A 27,001-nucleotide genomic window follows, 5' to 3' on the forward strand; every position below is an offset into this window, starting at 1 on the left:
CGTGTCTTGACTATAACACTGTCACTTTGGGAAGAAGAAAAAAACATCAATAATATATAGTGAATTGTTTTAAATGTAGGTTCTTAAGTTTTACATGCCAGTTTGTCATTTAAAAATTCTGTAACAATTTTAAGACTGGGGAAAATGTGAATTAAAACTAGTTGTTTCTATATGCTTGGCATTCATGTCTAGCATATAAACTAACTTGTATTCATCAGCCATGAGGTAAAAATAATGAGAAGGGACAAAGTAACCAGGACAATCAAAATTATAGGATGTTTTAAAATATTAACAGGGTAAACATGAAGGAAACCTATTAGCACTTGATGCTTTTTGAAAGATATATTATTAGTAAATAAAATGACTTTCATAGATTGGTTGTAAGATGTCAGTAAAAGGGTACATATGTCATCGTAAAATTAAAAAAAAAAAAAGGAGTCCCAAAGCTAAGTCATTACAGACTCGAAAAATCAATACTAATTCACTACATGGGAGATCATTTTGTGATGAAGAGTTAAAATCAGATATTTTGCTAGTTACTGTTGATGATATATTACAAAAATGTTATATCACCAGCTACTTCAAGTTATATTTGACAGTTTCACCTGACAAACTTATGGAATTTTCTTTTAAAATATTATCAAATAGTATGTAAATAGGGTGGTTAATAAAGATGACAAGGTCTAGTGGAAACTTTTTTTTGACAAGACACAATTTTAATCTGTATGCCATTTGTAGATTACAAACATGTCAATTTCTAAATGGGAAGCAATAATATGCTGAGAACAGCAGATGGCACTATTACCCAACATGTAATCATGGGATAAAAGACAATACAAGTTTCGTGAAAGGTATATATATGAAAATCACATCTTCAACTGACTCCTTTTGAATATTATTAATATTTCATGAATTTTCCCAAAGTTAAAAATTAATTTTATGTTACAAAGAGTTTGGATCGGTTGGCCTCATAGTTATTGAGTTACTTATGCTCTCTGTACTTCCAGGGGTAGAAAATTATATACTAACTGTACTGTTTCAAATGCAAAAATTATATAAAACAATTATCTTATTATCAGTTTAAATTGACTCAAGTTTTAGTAAAAAATGGAAAAATCTGTGGAATTCTTTTTTGTGGTACAATATAGACAGAAAAAACAAAGCCTTTGAAATATTAAACATTTTCAAGTACTTTACAAAAATGAAAAAAGCAAAGCAAACTGGCTATTCGATAAATAAATTAATTAATGAAGATGGCTATTCAATAAAATCTGTAAACAAAATATCCCATAAAACTTACCTGGAATTCTAAAGTTATTAAAACAATTTCTGATGAACACAAATTTTAATGAGAAACAGCTATTGCTTTCCCTTCAAAACAGGATATTTTAAATGTTCCTTTCATAAAGCATATATTAGAAATACATCTAGTTTCAACATTTTAAGGTTGTTCATAAGTCTCAGATTCGTGAGAACAAATTTCCAGAACTGATATCTACAAATAACTTGGAAGATGAGAAACTTCTTAAGTAGAATGTGGCTTGTCTATTAGATTTCTGAAAGCTTACTATACATTACCACGTTGTATATGTCAGTGGGGTTCCTAAAGTGTCTCTAATAACCATCTTCCTTGTTTAATAAGTAATAGATTAAGTAATAGAAATTACTTTAATGTGGCTGTACTAGTGAAGAATTTTTGATAAACATTTCAGTAAGTACAAGTGAGCTAGGCACCAGGCTAGGCTTTATTAAAAACAAAATCCACCCCAAATACCTCAATTAGCTCCTCTCACCTAGAATGCTGTAACTTTTCTGAATCATCCCTGTCACTTTTTCCTGCCACCTGTGACAAAAGGACCTCTTCCATAATTCATATGGCCCTTAGCATGTGTTGCCTTGCACTGATATTAACCTTTTCATGAACGAAAGCTTCATTTCCCCAGCTAGAGGGGACGTATCTTTTTGTGTCAACTCCAGGACTAGTATAGTGTGCTTTATTATTTTATTATTCATTAAGTATTCAATAAACATTTGTTGAAAACTAAAAATTAAATGGCATTAAAGTCACCATTAAAATAATAAAACTTCATAGGGGGAATGTCAAATTATAAGAAGTTTTTGTAACTTAAAAAATTAAATGTCTTTAAGTGGTTAGTTTTAACAGCTCTGGGTTCAGTCTACCTGGCTTAAACTCTGTCTCTGCTGCTTACTAGGTGTGTGACTCTAGGTACGAGGTTCAAAGTGCAATGGCTTAGTTTTCTCTTCTGTGGCATGGGGCTGATAACCTAAACATTACAAATGGATGACTCTCTTCGTCCTTCCCTCCCTGTCTCTCTCCTTTTCTCCTTTCAAATATTTGTGCACATTCAATACACTAGGCATTGTTTCACATGTCAGGGTTTAGAAACAAAATAATAAGTCCTTCCTTCATAGGGTTTATATTTTAATGGGACAAGTAATAAACAAATAAATAATACAGTATCAAGAAAGAGAACAGGGTAAACAGCTAGAAAGAAGAAAGGGGGGCTATTGCAGATGGGCTAACGAGGGAAGAACTCCCTGATATGATGATTTCATTAGAGAGAAGAATGATGTCAAGGAGCAAGTCCTGAAAATCTGGGAGATGACACCTGCACTTAGCACAGGGCTAAGGAAGTATTAAAAGCATTTAATAAATAATAGCTATTCCTAGCAATACTACTAGAGCGCTAATTTAGTTAATATACTGAAGATATGGAAGTTGCCTAAAAAGTTTGTTATGTTAACCTCTCAATTTCTGGCCATTTGGTTTAGATATGGAAACTTTAAACAGAGTCCAGCCAGGTAGTAACTAGCTTTAGCTCACATCTCTTGTGGAGTCCCCTATGGTGTGGCAGGATTATGGGAAGGAATGGAAGAGGGGACAGGCTTGTGCACATCTCCGGGATGCCACAAAATGCCAAGCTGCACTGAGCCCGCACCACAACGCTGGAGTCCACTCCGACTCACTGGCTGCTGCAGGTTGAGCGGGGAAGCAGTGCTTTGCTGGCACCTGGCCCCACAGGCTCCAGGGTCTCAAGACATTCCCAGTGGGTGTCTCGAAGCACAAACTCCCCAAAATGGTAGCTATGTGGTAGAAATGATGATATAAAGCAAATGTATTTTAGTTTCGTGTCTGTAAGTCTGTAGATATTTTATTTTGATCATCTAGAATGTCTTTCTAATAAGAAAGATCATAGAGGCTAATTTTTAATTTAAAGGGTCATTAAAAAGGCCAGATGAGCTCTTCTGATAGCAGAAGTAACCACAGCAGAAACAAAAGCTTATGTTTATGACACTCTGGGCCAAGTAGTTCACGTGGATTACTTCATTTAACTATCATAACCATGAAAAATAGTATTATTATTCTCATTGTACAAGTGACAAACTGAGGCTAAGTAACTTGGTCAGGTCACATGGCTAGATGGTGGTAGAAATGGGATCCAATTCTTGAACTGGGATCCAATCATTAATTTCCTAGTCAAATTAGTTCTTTACCCACACCTGCCAAGCAACAAATTAATTTCTTTCCTCCTTCCCATCCATTTACTAGAAAGAATAAGTGTTCTCAGTATTGTTCTTATTCATTCAGTAAGACACAATGTAGCTTTATTTATAAAGGATATGCCATATACACTATCTTGATCTTATGGTACTATCTTGAGCTAGTTTACAGATGTATATTTTCAGAACCATTTATGTTTGAAAAATTTTTTAAAGAACTGTATGTCACATTCCAAAAATGTTTATTAATCAAAAATTAGGTTTTAGAAGACCTCACATTCTTTTATTTAAGCCTGAAAAAAACATGAGTAGTAAGTTTACCACTTTAAAGTTGTTCTTTATTTATTGTGTAGCAACTGTTACAAAAAACTAGAATGGTTTGTGAATCTGGCTAAAATAATAACCACTATGTATCCAACTACATAGACTATTGCTTTATGCTTATTTCAAATGCTAAAAAAACATGGGTAGTCAAATACACTTTAATAGAGTGAAAAGAAATAATTTCAACAAAGCTAAAGCTACTGGAAGTTTTATTATTTTAACAGGATAGAAGAAAGGAATATAATTTGAGGTATACCAGATTAATAGGGCAGAATACAGACTCAGAAGTTGCTGTTTGCTGTCCATTTTAATTTTAGAATTCTCACTCTAATTAAAATTCTGTAGATGGAAGAGTTGTACGTTTCTAAGGAACTTGCAGTGAATGCTGTCTGCCAGCCATCTCCAAACACCCCATAACCACACACAACTTGCCTGTCGGGAGAGCTAATGCAGACATCGCAGGGCACACCACATTTGTCACTGTGGCTAATATCAGAGATACGCAGCTCTTTTTTCTTAGCACACAAAAGCAAGATATGTAATTCAATGCTCAATTTACCCTTGTCTCGCAGGAGATTTTTCCCCGCTAATTGATAGAAATTAAGCCATTAATCAAGCCACTAGCCATCATTCAAACCAGAGAAGATGAATACAAACTTTCATCATAACCACCTTCCCCATTTTAGTGTTCATTAGCATTAATTTTTAATGCAATTATGCTATTCTTTTACGCTGAGCTCATAAATTACTGCTCTTTTGTTGCTGGCTGGCCTTGTAAAATCCAAACTAATGCTTTGTGCTCTGATCTTAAAGGCAATTACTAGGTTCTTCTATCTTTTATATCTTTGCATCCCCAATAACCTTTGTATATAACGAGTGCCCATGACTGACTGTGCCTGTTTGTTTTTTTAATGCCTCTATATTAATCTCTGTGAACATATAAATACAGTCAAATGTATCTACAATAAACACATAATATACATACACACATGCCATATACATAACAAAATATAGATGTTAATATAAAAGAAAGATCTCACACATATTGGCGTTTAGGTTTAGATATAAAGATAATAGTTATGGTTTCTTATGATTCAAATGTAATACATCATTGTATTAAAGTTACAATTCATTATAGCAAGTTAAAGGGAAGAGGAATATTAATAGTGGCTGATTATTATACACATTTGTAAGGGCCAAACAACTACTAAAAACATAAAGAATACCTATGAAATATCAAAATTCCCTAGTTTTTTATATGGGGTTATTGTTTTATGTTCAAATCCTTATTTTTAAAAAATTGTGTTGAATCCTGAAAATTAATGAGATGAAAATTAAGGGTGCTGGAAGATCAAAGAATCATTAATCCATAACTGTGTTTATAAGCACATATAAGAACTCTAAAGCCTTATATTTTACAAAGTGGATGCATCAGATTATTAGAGGATGACAGTAAAACAAAGACAGTTTTCCCAGGCAAATATAGCATCCAGAGGCAGCATGTCTTTGCAGTCCTCCATCCCAGAAAAAGTGAAAAGATGTATTCTCTTTATGGTCCCCCAAAAGCCCTGACTATACTCACTCCTATGTGTGGAGGAGATAAAAAAAATATCTGCAACTCTTCTCTTCTATCATTCTAGTAATGCCTTTGGTCTTTGTTTGCAGGTTGTTATGTTAGGGCTGCTCACTAGCTGAAGAAAGGTTGCATATGTGGCGTTAAAATTAATGAAATAAAACCTACTGAGAAAACATCAGTAGTACTGGTGTTGGTACCAGCCCAGTCACCTTTTGGAGTTGCACAGCTGCTGCTTACCCCTAACACCATGGGACTGGGGTAGGGAGTAAAGAGTATATTCAGTAGTCTTCTACCAAAAAAATGGTTTGAACCATTAACTTCTTAAGATACAAAGAAAGTGATTATCAGCTTGACTTTATCTTATGCTTCCTCTCATGGCTAGTTCTTTATTAGATTTCACCATAAGTTGTACATGGATCAGAAACAGTAAGAATTAATTCTAGAAGGACTTTGAATTTAAAGGTTCTCTGAATCAGGACACTTGTGTTATGCCAGGATAAGCAAACAGCCTAAATTCAAGTCTTTAGTGATCCATTCCTCTATGATGTCAGAGGCAAACAGGTACCTAAAATACTTATATTTGAACATTAAAGATGTCACTATAAACTTGTGAGTTCTAATACTTCTTTCTAAGCATTTTGTGTTCAGGCTTATAGGCTTAGAGAAAATAGCTCATGGCTCCAGTTGACTTAATTTCCCTGAACATATTGATAAAAATGTTAGGGTTCAGAAACAGGAATTGAAAGTAGTTCAGCCAAAATGTATTTAGAGCCTGTATCTGCCAGATATTAGAATAAGTGCTGAAGATTTCTGATGAAAAATGACTTACTGTAGACATATAGACAAGACATAATACCCATTCTCCTTAAAGTGTTCCAAAAAATAGAAGAGGGAATACTTCCAAACTCATTCTATGAAGCCAGCATCACTCCAATACCAAAACCAGGCAAAGACCCCACCAAAAAAGAAAACTACAGACCAATATCCCTGATGAACATAGTTGCAAAAATACTTAACAAAATATTAGCAAACCAAATTCAAAAATACTTCAAGAGGATCATACACCATGATCAAGTGGGATTCATCTCAGAGATGCAAGGATGGTACAACATTCGAAAATCCATCAATATCATTCACCACATAAACAGAAAGAAGGACAGAAACCACATGATCATTTCCATAGATGCTGAAAAAGCATTTGACAAAATTCAACATCCATTCATGATAAAAACTCTCAACAAAATGGGTATACAGGGCAAGTACATCAACATAATAAAGGCCATATATGATAAACCCACAGCCAACATCATACTGAACAGCGAGAAGCTGAAAGCTTTTCCTCTGAGATCGGGAACAAGACAGGGATGCCCACTCTCTCCACTGTTATTCAGTATAGTACTGGAGGTCCTAGCCATGGCAATCAGACAAAACAAAGAAATACAAGGCATACAGATTGGTAAAGAGGAAATCAAACTGTCACTATTTGCAGATGACATGATATTGTACATAAAAAACCCTAAAGACTCCATTCCAGAACTACTAGAACTAATATCTGAATTCAGCAAAGTTGCAGGATACAAAATTAATACACAGAAATCTGTTGCTTTCTTATACACTATCGATAAATGAACAGAAAGAGAAATCAGGAAAACAATTTCATCAAAAAGAACAAAATACCTAGGAATAAACCTAACCAAGGAAGTGAAAGACCTATACTCTGAAAACTACAAGACACTCTTAAGAGAAATTAAAGAGGACACTAACAAATGGAAACTCATCCCAGTTCTTGGCTAGGAAGAATTAATATTGTCAAAACGGCCTTCCTGGCCAAAGCAATCTACAGATACAATGCAATGTCTATCAAAATACTAACAACATTCTTCAAAAAACTGGAACAAATAGTTTTAAAATTCATATGGAACCACAAAAGACCCCAAATAGCCAAAGCAATCCTGAGAAGGAAGAATAAAGCAGGGGGCATCTCACTTCCCAACTTGAAGCTGTACTACAAAGCCACGGTAATCAAGACAATTTGGTACTGGCCCAAGAACAGAGCCACAGACCAGTGGAACAGAATAGAGAGTTCAGATATTAACACAAACATATGGTCAATTAATATATGATAAAGGAGCCATGGACATACAATGGGGAAATGACAGCCTCTTCAACAGTTGGTGTTGACAAAACTGGACAGCTACATCTAAGAGAATGAAACTGGATCACTGTATAACCCCATACACAAAAGTAAATTCAAAATGGATCAAAGACCTGAATGTAAGTCATGAAACCATAAAACACTTGGAGGAAAACACAGGCAAAAATCTCCTGGACATAAACATGAGTGAGTTCTTCATAAACATATCTCCCTGGGCAAGGGAAACAAAAGCAAAAATGAACAAGTGGGACTATACCAAGCTCAAAAGCTTCTGAACAGCAAAGGACACTACCACAACAAAAAGGCATCCTACAGTAAGGGAGAATATATTCATAAATGACAGATCCGATAAAGGGTTGACATCCAAAATATATAAAGAGCTCATGTACCTCAACAAACAAAAAGCAACAAATCCAATTAAAAAATGGGCAGAGGAGCTGAACAGACAGTTCTCCAAAGACGAATTCAGATGGCCAACAGACACATGAAAAGATGCTCCACATCACTAATCATCAGAGAGATGCAAATTAAAACCACAATGAGATAGCACCTCACACCAGTAAGGATCACCACCATCCAAAAGACAAACAACACATGTTGGCGAGGTTGTGGAGAAAGGGGAACCCTCCTACACTGCTGGTGGGAATGTAAATTAGTTCAACCATTGTGGAAAGCAGTATGGAGTTTCCTCAAAAAGCTCAAAACAGAAATACCATTTGACCCAGGAATTCCACTTCTAGGAATTTACCCTAAGAATACAGCAGCCCAGTTTGAAAAAGACAGATGCACCCCTATGTTTATCGCAGCACTATTTACAATAGCCAAGAAATGGAAGCAACCTAAGTGTCCATCAGTAGATGAATGGATAAAGAAGATGTGGTACATATACACAATGGAATACTATTCAGCCATAAGAAGAAAACAAATCCTACCATTTGCAACAACATGGATGGAGCTAGAGGGTATTATGCTCAGTGAAATAAGCCAGGCGGAGAAAGACAAATACCAAATGATTTCACTCATATGTGGAGTATAAGAACAAAGAAAAAATGAAAGGAACAAAACAACAGCAGAAACACAGAACCCAAGAATGTACTAACAGTTACCAAAGGGAAAGGGACTGGGGAGGATGGGTAGGAAGGGAGGGAGAAGGGGGTGGAAAGAAAGGGGGCATTACAATTAGCATTTATAATGTGGGGTGGGGGGCACGGGGAGGGCTGTGCAACACAGAGAAGACAAGTAGTGATTCTACAGCATCTTACTGTGCTGATGGGCAGTGACTGTAATGGGGTTTGTGGGGGGAACTTAGTGATGGGGGAGTCTAGTAAACATAATGTTCCTCATGTAATTGTAGATAATTTTACCAAAAAAAAAAAGACTTACTTTTTGCCTTCTCATATTCCATTGGCAAAATGAAGCTTTTATGTAGGATTTTTGTTTGCAAGGAATTATGAACTGACTGTACTGTGGTTAGGTACAGGGATTTGTTGTGTTTACAAAGTATCTTTGCACTGATTATTTCATTTGATCCTGAAAACAACTTCTGGTCATAAATAGTACCCCCTTTTTTCAAATTGGATATTTGATACTCAAAATTCAAGAGATACTGTAAGAGGCAGAACTGGGATATGAAACCAGTCTTGTACTTCAAATTCTGTGCTTCCCGTTAAATGAGGTGGTTCTTTAGTCACTGAATCTCTGATAACCTTTGAAGATGAATAGTTATGATTGTTTATGCTTATTTTATATACTTATCCAACTTATATACAATTTTTATCTTTTAAATAGCGATGGGGAAGGGAAGATGGTAGTAGATGGTAGAAGATATTAATTTCTCTTAAACGCAGAGTATTTTGCTATAATATTAGCAAAGTGGTAAAATTCACAAGGTTTAAAGAAACCACTAAAACTACTACATATTTCAAATTGAATTTTTAAAAATTAACTTTGAGATAGAATTTATGTATGACCACAGTCATTTTAAGCATATAACAGAACGAGTCATGACAAATGTATACACCTGTGTACCCAACGCCCCAATCAAGATATAAAGTATTTCCATCACCACCAAAAATTCCTCTGGGCCTGTCTGTGGTCAGTCTCTCTTGTACTCTGAACCCAGGTACAACTGCCTGCAGCCTGTGTTTTCTAGAATTTCGTGGTATAGCCTTTCATGTCTGATGTCTTTCATGCAGCCTATTTTTGTGATAGCTTCACGTTGCTGGGTGTATTTGCTGTTTGTTCCTTTTATTATTAGTAGGATTCTATTATATGAATATCCACAATTTGTTTATCCTTTCACCTGTTGATGGACATTTGGGTTGTTTCCAGTCTTTGGCTTTGAGAACAAAGTTTGCTGTAACATTTATGTGCAAGGTTTTGTGTGGACATATGTTTTTACTTCTCTTCAGTAAATATGTAACATTGGAATGGCTGGGTTATCTGGTAGATTTGTATTTCTCTGAAGTGACTAATAATGCTGAGCATTTTTAAAAGCACTTATTGACCACTCACTTCTCTTTTAAATGTATGTTCATATCTTTTGTTCATTATTTAATTAGGTTGTTTTTTTCTTATTATTGAGTTAGGGCAGTTTTTTTCAATCCATACTGAATATAAATCCTTTGCCAACATTTTCTCCCATTCTGTGACTTGCTATTTTGTTCTTAATGGCATCTTTCAAAGAGCAAAACTCTTTAATTTAAAAAAATTCAATATATCATTTTTAAAAAGTTTGTGCTTTTTGTGTCTATCAAAGAAATATTTGCCTATCTCAATCAAGGCTGCCAAGATTTCTATCCTATTTTTTTTCTGGAAGTTGTACACTTTTAGCTTTTATATTAAGGTCTATAATACATTTCAAGCTAATTAATATTTGTATGGTGTGAAAAAATGATCAATACTTATTTTTCCCCATAAGAATATCCATTTTTTTAATACCATTTATTAACAGACTTTCCTTTCCCCTTTGACTGGCCCTGACAGTTTTGTTAAAAACTAACTGGCCATATATGTGAGGGCTGATTTCTGGTCTCTGTGTTCCATTTATCTGTACATCCAGCTTCACACTAATCCTATCTTAACGACTGCAGTTTTGTAGTAAGTCTTGAACTCAGGAGTTTAAATTATCTGACTGTTCTTTTTGAAATTGCTTTAACTATTGTGTTAATTGCATTTTATATAAAATTGATTTTTAGTTAAAAACTTCACTCTTAACACTTTATGTTGAATTTAGCATTAGGATGCAAAGTATAATATGTAATAAAACTAACTTTCAGAAATAAGTTGAAATACAAATGATTAATGAAATGAGGTATTCTTCAAATGTAAATTTGTTAGATACAACACTAAAGTAAGAAAACAATTGATAAATTACTTTAATCAACTTTAAAAAGTTTTTGGGAACTGGTCAAATTGTAAAATATTATTTATCACAAATATATTGCTATTTTATATTTTCATTTCTTCTTATTTTAGAGTAAAATATTGAGCCACATTCCTGTTACTTTATAGAGAGATTGCTACATAAAGAGATAATGGTTTAAAGTGACTAAATAAATGTTGATAGCAAGTTTTTTGGGGGTCAATGAATGTAGTCTGGAAAATGTATTCAGGTTTAATGGTTAAAAGAAAAATCAGAAGGGAGAATAAAGGATGACAAACTAACAGAGCAGGCAATTTTCAGGGACTGAAGGACCAAGAGTGAGTGAGTATGTCTGAGTCTGAACTACTTGGAGAAATTCTAACAAGGGAACAGAACTGGGGCATGTATACCCAAATCAAATGGATAAATAATCTCCACTCCTCAAATGATCATTTAAGAAGCAATAAACGTACAACATCATAAACTGAACTGTAAACCTGTAATTATAATCTCCTCTCTGTTTGGCCCATTATTTCGCCAATACTTTGTTCGCACTTCAGTATTTTTTTTCAAAGAAATGCAAGTAAGATTGTTGATTTTTAATCAATTAAAGCCCTAAAGGTCACATTATCTATATTATTAAATTAGTAGGGTGGGCTCTGTACATTTCTGTATGTTCAAATATATGGTCAAGCTGTATCAAGAAATATATGTGATTCTTATTAGGTTTAATTTACTGCTACTAACTTTAGACAGGCCTGAAATCTTGACAATGTTATAAAAATTTTGTGACAGTAAATCAGAGCTGTGTGTATGTGCAGAAGTATAATTTTTCAATTAAAATATTTTAATGAGATAGCCTAATGATTTGATTTTTAAATTCTACTCTAAGAGAAACAGGGTAGCAAACATTTAAGTTGGAAATCTCACATCAGTACAATCATACCCTTTATAAAAATGGAGAGAAGTTTCAATAGGTTATGGTATCAATACAGCAAAAAATACCCAATTCCCACATTTGCTAAACTGAGACATACATAGTCATTCAGATAAGAGGAGCAGAGTATAAACAAAAAAAAGGAATTAACAATGGGAAATGAATGTTTTAGCCCATTCCTCTGCGAGTTTGAGGGAAATCAGCTATAAGAACAAAGGAATATTAATATTAACCATTCATTTGGCTCTAATATTTAGAGTGTTTTTTCATGACAAACAATGCTTTAAGTCATAAAGATGCAAACCAATACACAGATTCAGCTCTATTAACAGGTAAAGTAAGTGACTGTGAAAAGTGTGCTTCTCAGTTCTAGCTTCACAACTAGTTAGAGTATCTTTGGCAAGTCTTCCCATTAAATTGTCTTCTCTTTTGAGTTCAGATATGGCATCTACTAAAGTGCAAATGTGACCTTGGGATGGAAGAGCACTTTAGCAGAGATGAATTTATTGTCTGATAGATGAGAAGAGGGTCTGGCAGATAGATCAATTTGGAGGAAGGAAAAATCCAGATGAAGAACTGATGGAAAGACCAGGATTATATGGCGGCTAAACCCTGGGAATAAGGTAGGGCGGGACAGGAGGTTCTGAAGACGTGAGCAAAGGAGGCAGGATAAGAAATGAAAGTGAGATGACGAACAGAACATTTACCACAGTCCTGAGCTTCTCATGCAGTTGTGCCAGTGACAACCCAGACTGGGAGGACAGTGGCTCTAGGCCACAATCTCTAACCACCAAGGAAGATCATTTCTGAGTAATCTATTCTTCACACATTTTAACTCTAATGGGTCCACATCAATACCAACTGGTGTTCTAAAGATCTGTGATTTCTGGAAATGGGAAGACAGCAAGGCTAGTGGTAATCACTCTGTATTACCTCAGAATCTCGGCAGAAAAATCTGTAATGTTTCCACACTAGCAGAGAAATTTATAAATCTCTTAAAGTATACTTAACAGTATGTAGCATCTATAACTGAAATAACCAGGGAATATTAGTTATGTTGGCTACAAATAAGCTTTTAGTAAAAAATATGAAAAATGAAGGAATAATATTCTAGCCCACAAACACCAGAATTGAAATTTTATTTTTAAAAATATAAATTTAATATATATTATACACATACACATATACGCATAAACACAGGCCTACCTAAATTCATTAAATAATTACAAAACTGATATAACAATATTAGCACTAAAAATAAACCTTTGAAAATGAAACCACTGCAAATCCACAATTAATTTAAAACATTCCAAGAAGGGTTTTAACAGACTGACTCAGGGCTTGATCCTGGCAGCCAGATGGACATAGGAGGTCAATAATCCAGAAGCAGTGAGACAGTGATTAGTCAGACAATAAAACAACTCCCTGGAAGCAATTACTGTCCTTTACGACAGAAAGCCATTTGACCAAAATAGTCCGAAAATGGACTTAGAAGGTAAATTCCACTGTCTCCCTACTGTCCCCTTTTGAAAAATCTTACTTAGTAAACAAATTCTTAAGGCCAGTTACAACCTCAAACAATAATCACTCACTGTGAAAAGTCTTAGTTCAGAGGTGGCAACTAAAGAAAGGAATGTTCTTCTAAAAAAGACAAGTTTTATTTGTTCTTCCATGTGCGGCTTGTGAGGGAGAACACATTTATTTCTTTATATTCATTTAGTTAGAGATACTGCAAAGCTGTAAGTTCCAAGAAAACCTCATTGGGTCCAAAAGGTTATCAATCATTCTGAAATTTTGCTATAAAATAGCAATGGGTCAGCCATTGAAAATTAGGGTACTAAACAACATTATGCCAGACAGTAACAGAAGAGTGTTTGGGTCATACTAAGCATTCAGAGGAATCTACTAGGTATTGTTGAATGATGAGCTGAATATAGACAGGCTACTGGTGCTAGGGAATTTGGCATTCCTTTATTGTAAAGGAAAAGTCCTTGAAGACTCTTGAAATTTTTGGGAAAATGGCAGATAGTTGGTTATTGTTCTCAAGAATTTCTAGAGAGTACTTAAAAGTTATCTTTTTATCTTCCTTGAAACTACTATGTCATGCACTTTTACAGCAGCAGCATTCTATCTCTATTTCTTCTCTGACTCCTCATTCAATAGAAGTGATGACTTCCCTCATTCTTGACTTTTTTCGTTTGCTTCCATGACACCATTCACTCCTGGTTTTCCTCCCCTTCATTGGTCACAATTCTTCATTTTCCTATACTGGCCTCTGTAGTTGTCAGAATGCCCAGTGCTCAGACTGGGCCTCTTCCTCTTCTCTACCTTTATTCTCTAGGTGACCCATGGTTATAAATACCATCCGTATGCTCAAATTTTTAGGTCTAGTCTTGGTCTCTAGATGTTGATTTCTCTTGTACACCCTAAATTTAAACTATTGCTTTTCATTAGCTTCCTATCATATTAAAATAAAATTAAAATTAAAATTCCATACTGTTACTTACAAAATCCTACACAATCTGGCTTTTGCTAAACTCTTCAGACAAATCTCTAACCTTTGCCCCAGCCACACTGGGCTTCACTGTGGTTCTTAATCATTTTAAACTTGTTTCTCCATTAGGATCTTTACAGAAACTGTTCCCTCTACATAGAATGCTCTTTGCATAGAAAGTCACTTCTTATTGTTTAGATTTAGTTTAAATGCCTGCTCCTCAAAAAGGCCTTCCCAGAGCACTCAGTCTAAAGCAGCCACTGGTCACTCTAGCACATTAAGAATGTAGAGAAACTAGTTAATTGTGAGGCTATTACAGGAGTCTAGGCAAGAGATGATGACTACCCAGATCAGGAGTAACAGAGAAGATGGAAACATATTTTAGGTAAACCAGAATTCTGTGGAGGATGAAGCATAGAGGAATCAACTGATTTTCTGGATCAAGTAACCAGATAAATGGTATACTATTTACTAAGATAAGGAAGGCTTGGGGATGGAATTATTCAGTTTTAAAGATGATGACTTTGATACACTGGTTTGTTTTAAAAAAATGTATCAAAGTCTGGAGTTCAGAAGAGAAAGTCTGGGCTAAAGATATATATTTGGAAGTAATAAGCATACACAAGCCATTTACTCCAGTAAAAAATGATTAAGTCACCTAAAGAGAAAAATAATAGAGATAGAAAAGGAAAGGACTGAGTTCCAGTGAAAGGAGGTACTTTGAGATTGGGTAGAAGGAGGAGACAGGGCTGGTCAGGGCTGGCAGGAAAATCAGGTTAAGTATTATGTCAGATAAAGTGAAAAAAGGGAGTGTTTCAAAAAGAATGGTGTGGTGAGTTGTGTTGAATGATGTTGCAAGGTTGAATATGATGAGAAGAATTCTACTAGATTTGGCAAATTAAGAGTGTTGGTGGTTTTGAATAAAGCAGTTTTAATGGGGTGATACAAGTCACACTGGAGAGGGATGATATTTAAATGAACACTTCTTTTTCCTAGGTAATGGAGGGTTAAGATTCTCTAAATGATACTTCTGCTGAATACAATAATATAATGCTGGATAAAATATTTTTTAAATCAAATTAAATATACTGCTGAGATCACATGAGGGGATCAATCCACAAAGACCAAAAATGAAGTGAACAGTTCCAGAAGTAAACAGAAGGCTTTACACAAAAATTTTATCAGACCTTCAAGAAAAAGATCATTCTAATGTTATATAAGCTGACTTTCTAATTCTTCGGCTAGCACAAATATGCTTTGAAAACCAGTCAAGAACAGTACAAAAAAGGAAAAATTATAGAAGCAAATCATGATTGCAGATGCAAAAAATGAGTAAAAAATGCATTTATACACATGCACAGATTTGTATACAAATATACATACATGTGTAATGGATACATAAACAAATTGAAATCAAGGAGTGTAAAAAAAGATAATATATATCACAATAATGTTGGATTAATTCTAGGACCACAGATTGGTTCATCAGAACATAGAAGATATGTTAATGTAATTGATAACATTGACTAAAGGAGAAAAGCTAAACTAATAAAACCTAGTCTTAAACAAATTCAACATTTAATTGAGATTAGAAACAAACTAGGAAAGGAAGGAAACATCTCCAACCTGAAAAGAGGTCCCCCGCTAAACTAAATCAAGTCAAGAAAAGACAAATGTCATACTTAATGGTATGATGTTAATAATGGTATAATGTTAAAAACAATCTTTATGTGCAGAAAAACAAAAATGATGCTAGTTATCATTTTTTAATAGAAAAGAAAAGAGAAGTAAATATTTTAAAAAAGGAATGATATAACAATTGGAAAGGAATAAACAAAAGGTTATTATTAATAGGTAATAAGACTGTCTATATAGAAAATCCCAAAGTATTTACAGATAATTTATTAGTTAGGTACAAAACCAGTATTTAAGAGTCAACTGCATTTGCACACTACCTATTGTCAAATGATGAATGGATAAATTAAATGTGGCAGATTCATACAATGGGGTATTATTCAGCCATAAGAGAGAAACAAAGGACTGATATATACTATAACATGGATGAACCATGAAAACAAAATGCTAAGTGAAAAAAGCCAGTCACAAAACACCCTATATTGATTAATTTCATTTACACGGAATGTCCCGAATAGAGAAATCACACAGACAGAAAGTAGACGAGTGATTGTCTATAACTGGGGGGTATGAATGAAATGAGGAATGACTGCTAATGGGTATAGGGCTTCTTTTTGAGATGGTGAAGATGTCCTACAATTGACTATGTGACTGCTGCACAACCATTTAAATATATTACAACTACTGAGTTGTATACTTTAAATTAAATGAATGCATTTAATGTGTGTTATATGAATTATATTTTAATAAATTTGGGATATTTAAAAAATTGGTATATTTTTATGTCTACAAGAGATAAAGTAGAGAAACTATGTGCGTAGATGGAATCAGGCTGTGAAGTGAAACAGAAATAAGATGGTTGTGGGTTCAGGGAGGTTACTTTGAGAGGAGAGGTCCTAGCGCATGCTCGTTTTCTGTTACTAAGCGGTATATAAGAGAGAAAGACCAATGATGCTGGAAGGAAAGGCGATCATCAAAGGAAGAGAGAACTAGATAAAGAGGAGCCTGGGAACAGAATTAAAGGAAGTGATGATACTCCTAATATAAGTAAGTAAGAAAAGGATGAGAGCAAATTACAGTTGGCTTTCAGATAGGCAAGTGGTAAGATGAGGAAGTTCGTGTCTGAATGATTCTATTCTGGTAATGAAGTATGAGGGAGGTCATCAGCTGAGCATGAGCAGAGAGAAGAGGGTTTGGCAGGTTTGAAGAAAAGAAGATACGACACATGACTTGGGACCCTAAGACTACTGGAAAGACACAATGGGATGGATGTGTAGTTTGACATGTCTATTTGAGGTTTGTGATGATGAAAATAAAAAAGAAGGCAGTCAGCCAGCTAGTACATAGCAGAACTCAGATTTGTAGTCATCTCTCTCTGGCTCTTGAGGCCATTTTTTTTTACTGTAACACACTACTGGGACAGAGTGTCAATGCTATATTAAAGAATCAATTTTGAATCTTAGGTTATTATTAAAGAATCTGACAATTATGGGGTGGTGTCAAAGAAACCATCCAAAATGAACATTTTATACAAATAGTTTTTGTTTTTAGTATAGCACAATTGGTATCAGATTATTATAATTTATTATTCTAAATATAATTATCGTTATAATTATTATTCTAACCATAATTATTATTCTAGCCTTAATTTTGCAAAATACAGCCTTTACAAACTATGAAAAATGAGAGTGGTGAACAGCAATGAAGTGGTGAGAACAAAGCAGCCCAGTGAAGATCACTAAGGTGGATGTTTGCTCACAGATGATGCCTCTGTCTAGATAATGTTAGAATTAAAAATCAAGTAGAAGTCTGTCACTGTAGTTACTTCCTCCATAAAGCCTTCCTAGATTATTTTAGCAGTGTTTGAAGCCATAGGGACCCTAGGAAAATATTCCAACTTAAGCTCTGCTAAAAGAAGCTGCAGACACTGACAGAAATTGAAGATGACCCCTAACAGCTTCCTCCTTACCTGTTTATAGTCAATGAGGAAATATTAATCTTTTTTGGTTAAAAGTCATTGACCCATAGTGAGGAAAAAAACAGTGAGCAAATCATATATGTTTACATATATGAAAAAAACATCTGGAGAGAAATGTAAATCTGTACGTATTTGAAAAGAAGAAGAGGGAAACAAAATGGTATTTCTCAAGTATAACAGACATAACACAGACTTTAGTTATGTATTGCAGTGAGTTGAGGAAGAAAAAAGTGGGGATTAGGGGAGAAAAGACAAAGAAAGAGATAGGGTAGTGAGGCATATGTAACATAAAGACACACACCCAAAAGCCACAAAAGCCATGAAAAAAAAGGGAGAAGAAACAGAAGGAAAAAGATAAGAAAGAGAGAAGGAAGACAAATAAATAGGGAGAGAGAAGGAAGATCTTTGGCCTTGTGACAGGTTGTCAGATGACTGGGCTATGCAGAGCCTGGTTATCATAACCTTGAATTTGGCTAAAACTCTCAGGAGTAAAGTTCAAACCAATTTAATACTCCTCATTAAAAGGCTAATATTTAAAAAACAACAACAAAAAAACCCAAAAATCCTTAATGTCCCAGATTAAAAACTGGGATATTGTAAGAATTTTTCCCCCCACATACCCCATCCTGCCCCACCCCGCCCCAGAGTTGTCCCTTTTGTTATCATCTTATAGTTGTAAGAATTCTTATAAAAAGTTTTTGTTAAAATTTGGAATCTTAAGTGAATCTCTTGTAGGCAGCACATAAAAGGGTCTTGTTTTTTTTTTATCCATTCAGTCATCCTTCCATCAGCTTGGAGTTTACTTTCTCCAGAAATCTTTCCTTGATCTACAAGTCTCGTTACGAACCCTTCTATGAACTTCTGCAGCATACAATACTTCAAGTTCTTCCCTTGGGTTGGGATGTCTATCATCTAGTCTTCACAAGGCGAACTTCACTTCTGCAAAATTCAGCTCAAATGCCACTCCCTATAAAAGTTTCCCAAATCCCTACTGATTAGAATTGTTTCTTTGAACTCCCAATATGGCATTTATTTTATTCTCCTTATATTATAGTTGAATAATTTCCTCCCTTATTAGCTTATAAACTATAAAATGCAGATGTTTAACTATAAAGTATAAAGCCCAGATGTATGTACTCCCATAGTACTTAGCACACAGAAGGGTTCAGTAAGCCTAAATTGGCTGAGTGAATGGACTGGATGAAATTAACCCTGGGGTGGAAGCTGACCTGAGAGCTAAAACCCTGGCTATCCACCAAGAGAGGGCCAATCTAGGAATAGTATCTTCTAGGTCAGGGGTGCTTCTAATTTGGTACAAAGACCACAAATTATAAGCAATACGAATCATCAGACAAAAGACTACTTCATGAAAAAGTGCTGTAGTGGCTATGTAAAGTCATAAATAAAAGAGTGTATTATAAAAAACTTATGGCAGTGATCTGATAATAGATTTTGACTGAATTGATCACTCACTGACAGTACATACCACAGTTCTGCAAATGCATCAACTATGTAATAAACAGCTATTAAGTTTATTGATTTTCTGATTTCCATTGGTAGCTAATAGGCCAAGATCCATATCAATATTTGTTAGTAATACCCAAGAGCTAACAATTTTGACAAATGAAAACCTCAAAAGTCTAAACAGTCTGAAGTTTGAAGACAAGACCAAACCTCAGAATTTAAATGAAATACCTAACAAACAAATCTAACACTTAGTAACTCAGTGAAATCAGTGCTGATTTTTTCTAACAAACTTTATAGAGGTTCCTTCATCCTAATGATGGGATCATTTCCTAATACATATGCTGGTCCTTTCCACAGTCAAGATTTTGAAGTTATATGACTTCCAGCTAACACTTGGATAAACTTTGCAAAGTATTTTTATATAGTTAGTCCTTACAAAATTCCTGAGATAGGTATTGTTTTCTTCATTTTTACATGAAAAACTAAAGTCAGTGTGATTAAGTGATATGGCCAAGGTCACTTAGCGCGTAAATAGGAAGGCCAGTATGTGAATGTAGGTCATTCAATTAAAAAATAATATAAAATAGTAAGGGACGATTTCATCCATCCTCTTTTAACATGTTTTCTGCATATTTTACCTTACATTTGTTGACTACATACCATTACTAATTTATAGTATAGACTTTATTTTGTATGCTGCTTTTTCATCCCTACTTAACAAATCCTTTTAATACCACAGACCCTCTCTGGGAAGGTGTGGTAAATTTTCAGAAGACCCAGGCTATCTCAGCGAATACTTTCATGGGTCCCTGCTACCCTTTTCCTATCTTCAATGTCTATTCCAGTGGTTCTCAAACTGTGGTCCCTAGACCAAAGCATCTTCATCACTGGGAAATTTGTTAGAAATGCAATTATCAGTCCCCATCCCAGACCTACAAAATAAGAACTCTGGGAGTAATGCTATCAATCTCCTGAAATTTGAGAACTACTGGTCTATACAATTCAAATAGAAATCTGATCTCTAAAGTATGCAAAAATGTGACAAATACATACAACTGAAGTTAGGTTCTCACTCATAGGAAGAGTAACTATTCATAAAATAAATTTTAAGTCCCAATTGTACCTCTCTCTCTCTATATTATCATCAGAATGTAATACTAATATTTATTATCCAGGACAAAGAAGTTAGGTAAGGGAATATAGGGGCATAGGTACCATAAAGAACAGGTAATTCCTAGATAATTTTTCTGTTATGAATACTTTTTCATGTCTGTGTAATATTTATCTGTGTGTGGAGATACATGGATACATAATATAGATGTGTGTATAATTATATTGCGTATTTTTGTGTGTGTGCAATTTTGGTATTAGAATTACTTTGTAATGATGCTGATTTAAAACAGGGGTCAGCCAACTTTCACTATAAAGGGCCAGAGAGTAAATCTGTTAGGCTTTGCAGGCCATATGGTCTCTGTTGTAATTACCAGCTTCTGCTGTTGTAGCACAAAAGCAGCCATAGACAACATGTAAACAGTTGAGTGTGGATTTTGTTCCAATAGTAATTTATTTACAAAACCAGGTAGTGGACTGGAGCTGGCAGGTTGGCTGTACTGTGCTGACCCCTGACTTAAGCTGTCATTAAAACACATTTATTACCTGAGCTTCCTGACTGAGGGCAGTGTGTGCATAATGAGGAGCTACATGTTGCATGAATAATTCACAATGGAGATATTGTTTTATAAGCAAAAATACACATAATGTGATAAATTAAGAGTATGTATATCTCTTTAAAGTCATCAACAGAATTAAACTTCAAAGATAGAAGCTTTTTGAGGAGAAAGAGCTAAGAAGTGCCTATTCATACCTAGTAAGGTATCATGTACTTTATGCACTGATATCTGCTGATTTAATGACTAGTGGGCTTTATGACAACAGAAAACACTCTGTCAACTGTTGTTTAGAGCCAAGTTTATTCTTTTCTTAGTGGATTCCGAAACAACGTATTAAAAAAATTAAGGGTTTGAATTACAGAAACGGTCTGAATCCCTGTTCTTGTCATATTAGTAGTTTGACTACAGGAAAATTATTCAACCTTTCCAAGATAGTTTCTTTATCTGTAAAATGTTATCTGCCTTAGTGAATTTTTGTGAGCATAAAATTAAATGAGAACACAGATAAGGGACAGTGCTTGGCACATTATAGGTTTTTTTGCCCTTAACTGGGCCACCTTGCTTCTTTGTTTGCTAAGTAAGCCCTGAGAATATAAAATATTTCAATTTTTCCCTCACTGCATCTAAGATAAAAGGGAGAATGATATAATATTGGAGTGATAAAATAATTTCAAGAATTCCATTGCTAAACCTTTTAAACTACCCCCACCCCATCCCTTTTCACAACCTCAGGTATAATTTTCATTCTAGTAAAATGTTTCTTAAGATTATATCTCTGGAAACATATCTATTTTCTCTAGTTTGGCCCATGTATGGAATATCTCTTTAAAAAAGAAAGAGTTGTTTTTGAAGCAACTCCAAAAGGGAAGTATGGGACAAAAAATATTTTCTATGTTCTCTGTTCCGACTTCTCTTTCCCTTACACCCCTCAACAGAAAACAAATTAAAAGTCCAACCTCACAACATGAATACATAAAACTGCTTCAAAGGCTACTACTCCTGGGCTGGGAGAATCAACGTTCATTGGCGCCTCCAATGCAATTGCTTAGTTGTGAACAATGACCTACTGCTTCAACTCAGTAGGTGATGATTAGGGCTTCTTGTAGCATTTGTTAAAAGGGATTTAACAAGTGTTACTTCACTTCAATCTGCTTCTCAGAATTTCCCGACTCTGCTGAACATAAATGAAGGTGTACACTACTGTAAAACCCCCGGAGTCAGGTCAGGAACCACTGAATAAAATGAACTAACGTAAAATACTAGTGTCTCTGCCTATTGCTGTAGTAAGGCCTGTCCCTCCAGAACAAGTTCTCTGACAGAAACGGCCAGTTTTTCAAACAAAGTGACATTGAGAGCTTCTTTTTCTAAGCCATAGTCTCAGAAACACTTTCTTCCCCTTGACCTGGCATTGCCTTTTAGGCATATGACCTTAAAAACTGTACTATATTATTACTTAGCACTATTAAGAAAGGTTTCTATTAAATAGATACAACTTAGAAGTGCTTCATGAACAAATTTATTATTGAGATATGAAAAATCCTCTTCAACATATCAAAAGAGTACTTTTATTTTCATATTCTACAAAGAAGGCAAGACTTCTGGATAAAGAACAAAAACATTCTACTCATAGTGTTCTAATCCTTGAGACAAGATGTCAAAAGTACTATTGGTATGTTCTGTGGTCATATATGAAAATTACAGAGTTACCTTCACTCACATTATTTTGGCATATATTTGGCAATCAAAGATGACAGTGTTTTTTAAGTAATATTAAATTGCTATACATGCAAAATGGTTCACTAAATCTAAAATTTTAAGTTAAAGTCCCCTTTCAGGGACTGTCAATCAGTTAAAAACATACAATTATTTGAACAAGTTCAATTATATTGAAACCCTTAACATTCTTCATTTGGGATCTGAAGAGCCATTATACCTACTCAAGCAAAAAAAGAAAACAAACAAAAAAAAACCCAAACCAAAAACCTGGCATTTCCATAATCCTGGAAAATTTTGAAATTGGATTATCTGGCTGTGAACATCTTTCCACAAATAGGGTGCTATACACCTATACACTATACATCTACTTAATGTAGGTACCTACATTAAGAACATTTCTCATTTTTATAACTGTCAAGTTGAAAAGAAAAGGTCTTTAATGGGAAAAGAAATTTTCAGTGAAAGTGCTGCTATAGCTATTATTTTCTTTCTTTTAGAGTTCTTTCCTCTGGCCTATTTCCTAGTAGACAACAGGAAATGAGATATCTATTATATAAATCACATAACTGGGAAAATGATGATAAAATTACCAGTTTCAGTTGACTTCAAAATAGGGCAGCAAAAGATAATAATTGAAAAGCAAAAGTTTTATATAATTTGATGTACTGACCTCACTTAAGTATCAGAATAATAAATGATGTCTCTACTCCCCTTAGAAATTATTAGAGAGGTTTGGCTTCAACTGCTGAAATTATACTTAGTGAATCTGTTATATTAAATTAGTTGCTCACAGTTGCTGTTAATCTTTGTCCCATTAAGTTATAAAAGCAATGTGTTTAATAGTTTCACAATCTTCACAATCTTAGCTGTACATGTTTAATTTGAGCACTAATCAAGATCACTCAGCAGGTCACCAGATTAAGATCAGAGTCAGCCTCCATCTACTGGCCTCCAGGCAGAAACTTCCTTCCGTTCACCTACAGATCAATACGTGTGATCTCAACATTGTCTCATACCATAAGTAAATATATATATTATAGAGTCTAAAATCTACTTTGTCTAGATTAGATAGATATACAAGTGACAGCTATACTTTATCTGATAATTCATTCTTAATTTGCTTCTAATAAAAATATGAAATACTACTACACATAATGACTTACCTATAAATATACAAACAAAAGAACACTTCATGTCACTAGATTTTGCTTTTATTTTCTGTACAAGGTGCCCATTCTGCTTCATCTTAAATACAAATAATAATTTAAAGAATTACACTAAAAATAATTTCAGTTTGTTTTATTTATTAACATTTTTTAAGGTAAAAGAAATGATCCTCAATTTAAAAAAAGCCATAGCTTTTAAAAAAATTTTTTCTGTAAGGAGTTCAGTTAGTTACCCAATAAATCCTTTTACTTTTTTTCAGGCTATAATGGACAACATTCTTCGGTTTTCCTGTGATAAGAAAACACTTTCATATATTATCTCCATATTTCCCAGTTCAGAAACTCAACTACATTATCCTTCAAAAAGTTAATAAGACACCAATCCCTTCTCCTGTTTTATTATTGAGTTTTTAAATCTATTAAAATAATATTAAAAGGCTATAAGTTTCATAGAAGATTGAAAAACATAATTTCTTTTTAAGGACTGGGAGTTTGACCCTAGATTAATAACTCAACTAACACTATGCTACATAAAATAAATCTATCTTATGTATAGTATATATGACACTAAGTCCTAAAGTAAATCAGCTTGACTTACTTATTGATCTTTTACTTACTAGGTTCTTCTATATACTGTAAAATACTATGGCATATTAGATCTACTGCAGCTTTATTTTATATTACTGTAAATACCTTCCTAATTTGTCCCATGTTGTTTTTCCTTATAAAATGTCAATAAAAAGATTAAGCATATATATACAAAGATCACAGCCAATGCCAGATGTTGAGGGAGTCTCTTGAGACCACAGATTCCACACCAGGTGGTTGAGCCAGCCTAATGAAGCAACACATGCTCATGAGGGTTACAAAGGGTGAGCTTGGAGGGGCCTGCTCTCATTTGGTTATTTATGAAAGTATAGAGAAGGATTTGAAGTCAAAGCAAAAAATGAATTAAATTAAAGCCTTCTTATTTGTACAGCAGAATTTTTTTGTTAAAGGTTTTAAAATATGTCCTCAAAACTGTCTGAAGAAAAATCTTTCATGTATACTTTAGTGACAATATATCATTAAATATAATTCCAATTCCTCTACCAAATGGCAAAAATGAAAATAAACAACTTTCGTTAAGTTGATTAAAATACAAACATAATTTCTTGAAACTTACTATGTTTCTTATACTGAAAGACTTAAAAATGTGGGTTCAGGTCAGTGCTATTACTACAAACTTTAGTAAATGGACTGAGCATACAGCATGACCTTAGGCAATAACTAATGAACCTGAGAGCATTTTAATATATTTTCTTATCACCAAGTGAAGCACTTTAAGTTATTACAGGGAGGCTGTATGACCTCATGCAATTGAATCATGTTAGAGCCAAATAGGCTAATGTCTTTGATAGCAATTAGATAAAGGCAGGATGTTAACTTTTACTTTAAGAAGTGTTAAACAAAGAGACTCATCTCCTGGCTTAACTTAGTTAAAAATAAGCTACTCATTTAACAGTAGAGGTTAATGTGGGAATGGCCTCTTTCACCTGTCAAAAAGAAAAGTAATTTCATTTTAAGAATTACCAGGGAATTTTATTTCTATAATGGACACTTAGCTAGTTTCTAAAGTTTCTAATAACATCTTGATATGCTCTAATATCTAGTACACCTAAGCACCTCACTTTAATGCCTAAAACTTTCAATATGCTCAACACTGGTTAAGAAACATCCTCTTGTGACTCATCATTGGAAAGAACTGCTTGTCTGAACTGAACATGGCAAGTCACAATAGAGAAATTAAATGATAAAACAGTACAACAAAATAATGTGATACAGACACTACTACCAATGTCATCAAACCTAAGATCTCATTGATTGTAATACATAATTCTTTTACACATCAGTAAAAAAGAAAAAGCTGTCAAACAATGGCACGATGCTTTCTTATCACTTAGAATTTTTGTACTAATTCAAAGAGCTCTTTTAGACTGAAAACAGATTTTTAAAAATTATATATCAATCTTGCACATATATAAAAAGAAATAAATTAGCTAAGGAATTTCAAAAACTTTTTCACATTCAAAAGATGACTTTTCTGAATCTTTCACCTTAGGGCTATGAATTTCTATGTTTTTGCTCACATAATGTTCTTTGCCATCATGAGTATTTGTGAGGCAGCCTTTCTTAAAAGGATGTTCTACAACTGTCTCTGTGGTTTTCTTCCAAGGTACTGAACTCATTCTGCAGGCTGTGATTGGAAATTTTAAAGATATCAAAGTTTGACTGGAAATTTTGACACTTTCAAAATTATACCACTGAATATTTAATCAGTGACTGGTTAAATATAAACTAAATTTTATTAAATATGAATACATGACTATATAGTCATTGTTGTAGTATATGGTAAATCATGACTGTTACTGGTTCAAGCTATATAGAGCTGTTGTTTCAAAATGTTTGTGTAGCATGCTTATTAAAAATCAGAATCACGTGAGAAATATTAAGAAAATATATAGGTTCTTGTGCTGAGTCCCTCAAAATTCTGAAAAAACAAAGGTGTTTGGAATCTAAATATTTAAAAAATACCCTCAGAAGGTGATTCTGATGTATGCCAGGTTTGGGAAACACTGGTATAGTTTGGAGCATGTTGCTGCAGAAGTCAAGATCAAGGTCCAATTGCTGTATGGGCTAACTGACTGTAACATAGTAAAAAGAGCTCTGAATATAAAGTTACGACATGATTTTCAAGTTTCAGCTCTATTACTTACCAGTTGTATGACCCTGAGTAAGTCAACTAAATTGTCGAGTTGCCTTATTTATAAAATGGGCATACATAATTCACTGGGTTGTGGGGCTGGAATTAGGTAACCTATGTTTAGGTACTAGTACTAGTAAAAGCACTTAGTATAAACTCAAAAACTATTCTCTCACCTCCTCCCCACCTACATGTTTACTCCAGGCTTGTTCATACTGACAGATTTGAAAACTGTAAGCAATTTCCTCAAGGCA

The 27,001-nt window shown here is 34.1% G+C and overlaps 1 protein-coding gene across 1 annotated transcript in view; it reads right to left on the minus strand.

Moving 5' to 3' along the window:
- The window catches only part of RSRC1 (arginine and serine rich coiled-coil 1), a 441,266-nt gene that overhangs the window by 14,750 nt on the left and 399,515 nt on the right, over positions 1–27,001 (minus strand). The gene's annotated exons all lie outside the window — the stretch shown is intronic.

Source organism: Manis javanica, chromosome 3, assembly GCF_040802235.1.
Source record: "Manis javanica isolate MJ-LG chromosome 3, MJ_LKY, whole genome shotgun sequence".
Taxonomy (NCBI): domain Eukaryota; kingdom Metazoa; phylum Chordata; class Mammalia; order Pholidota; family Manidae; genus Manis; species Manis javanica.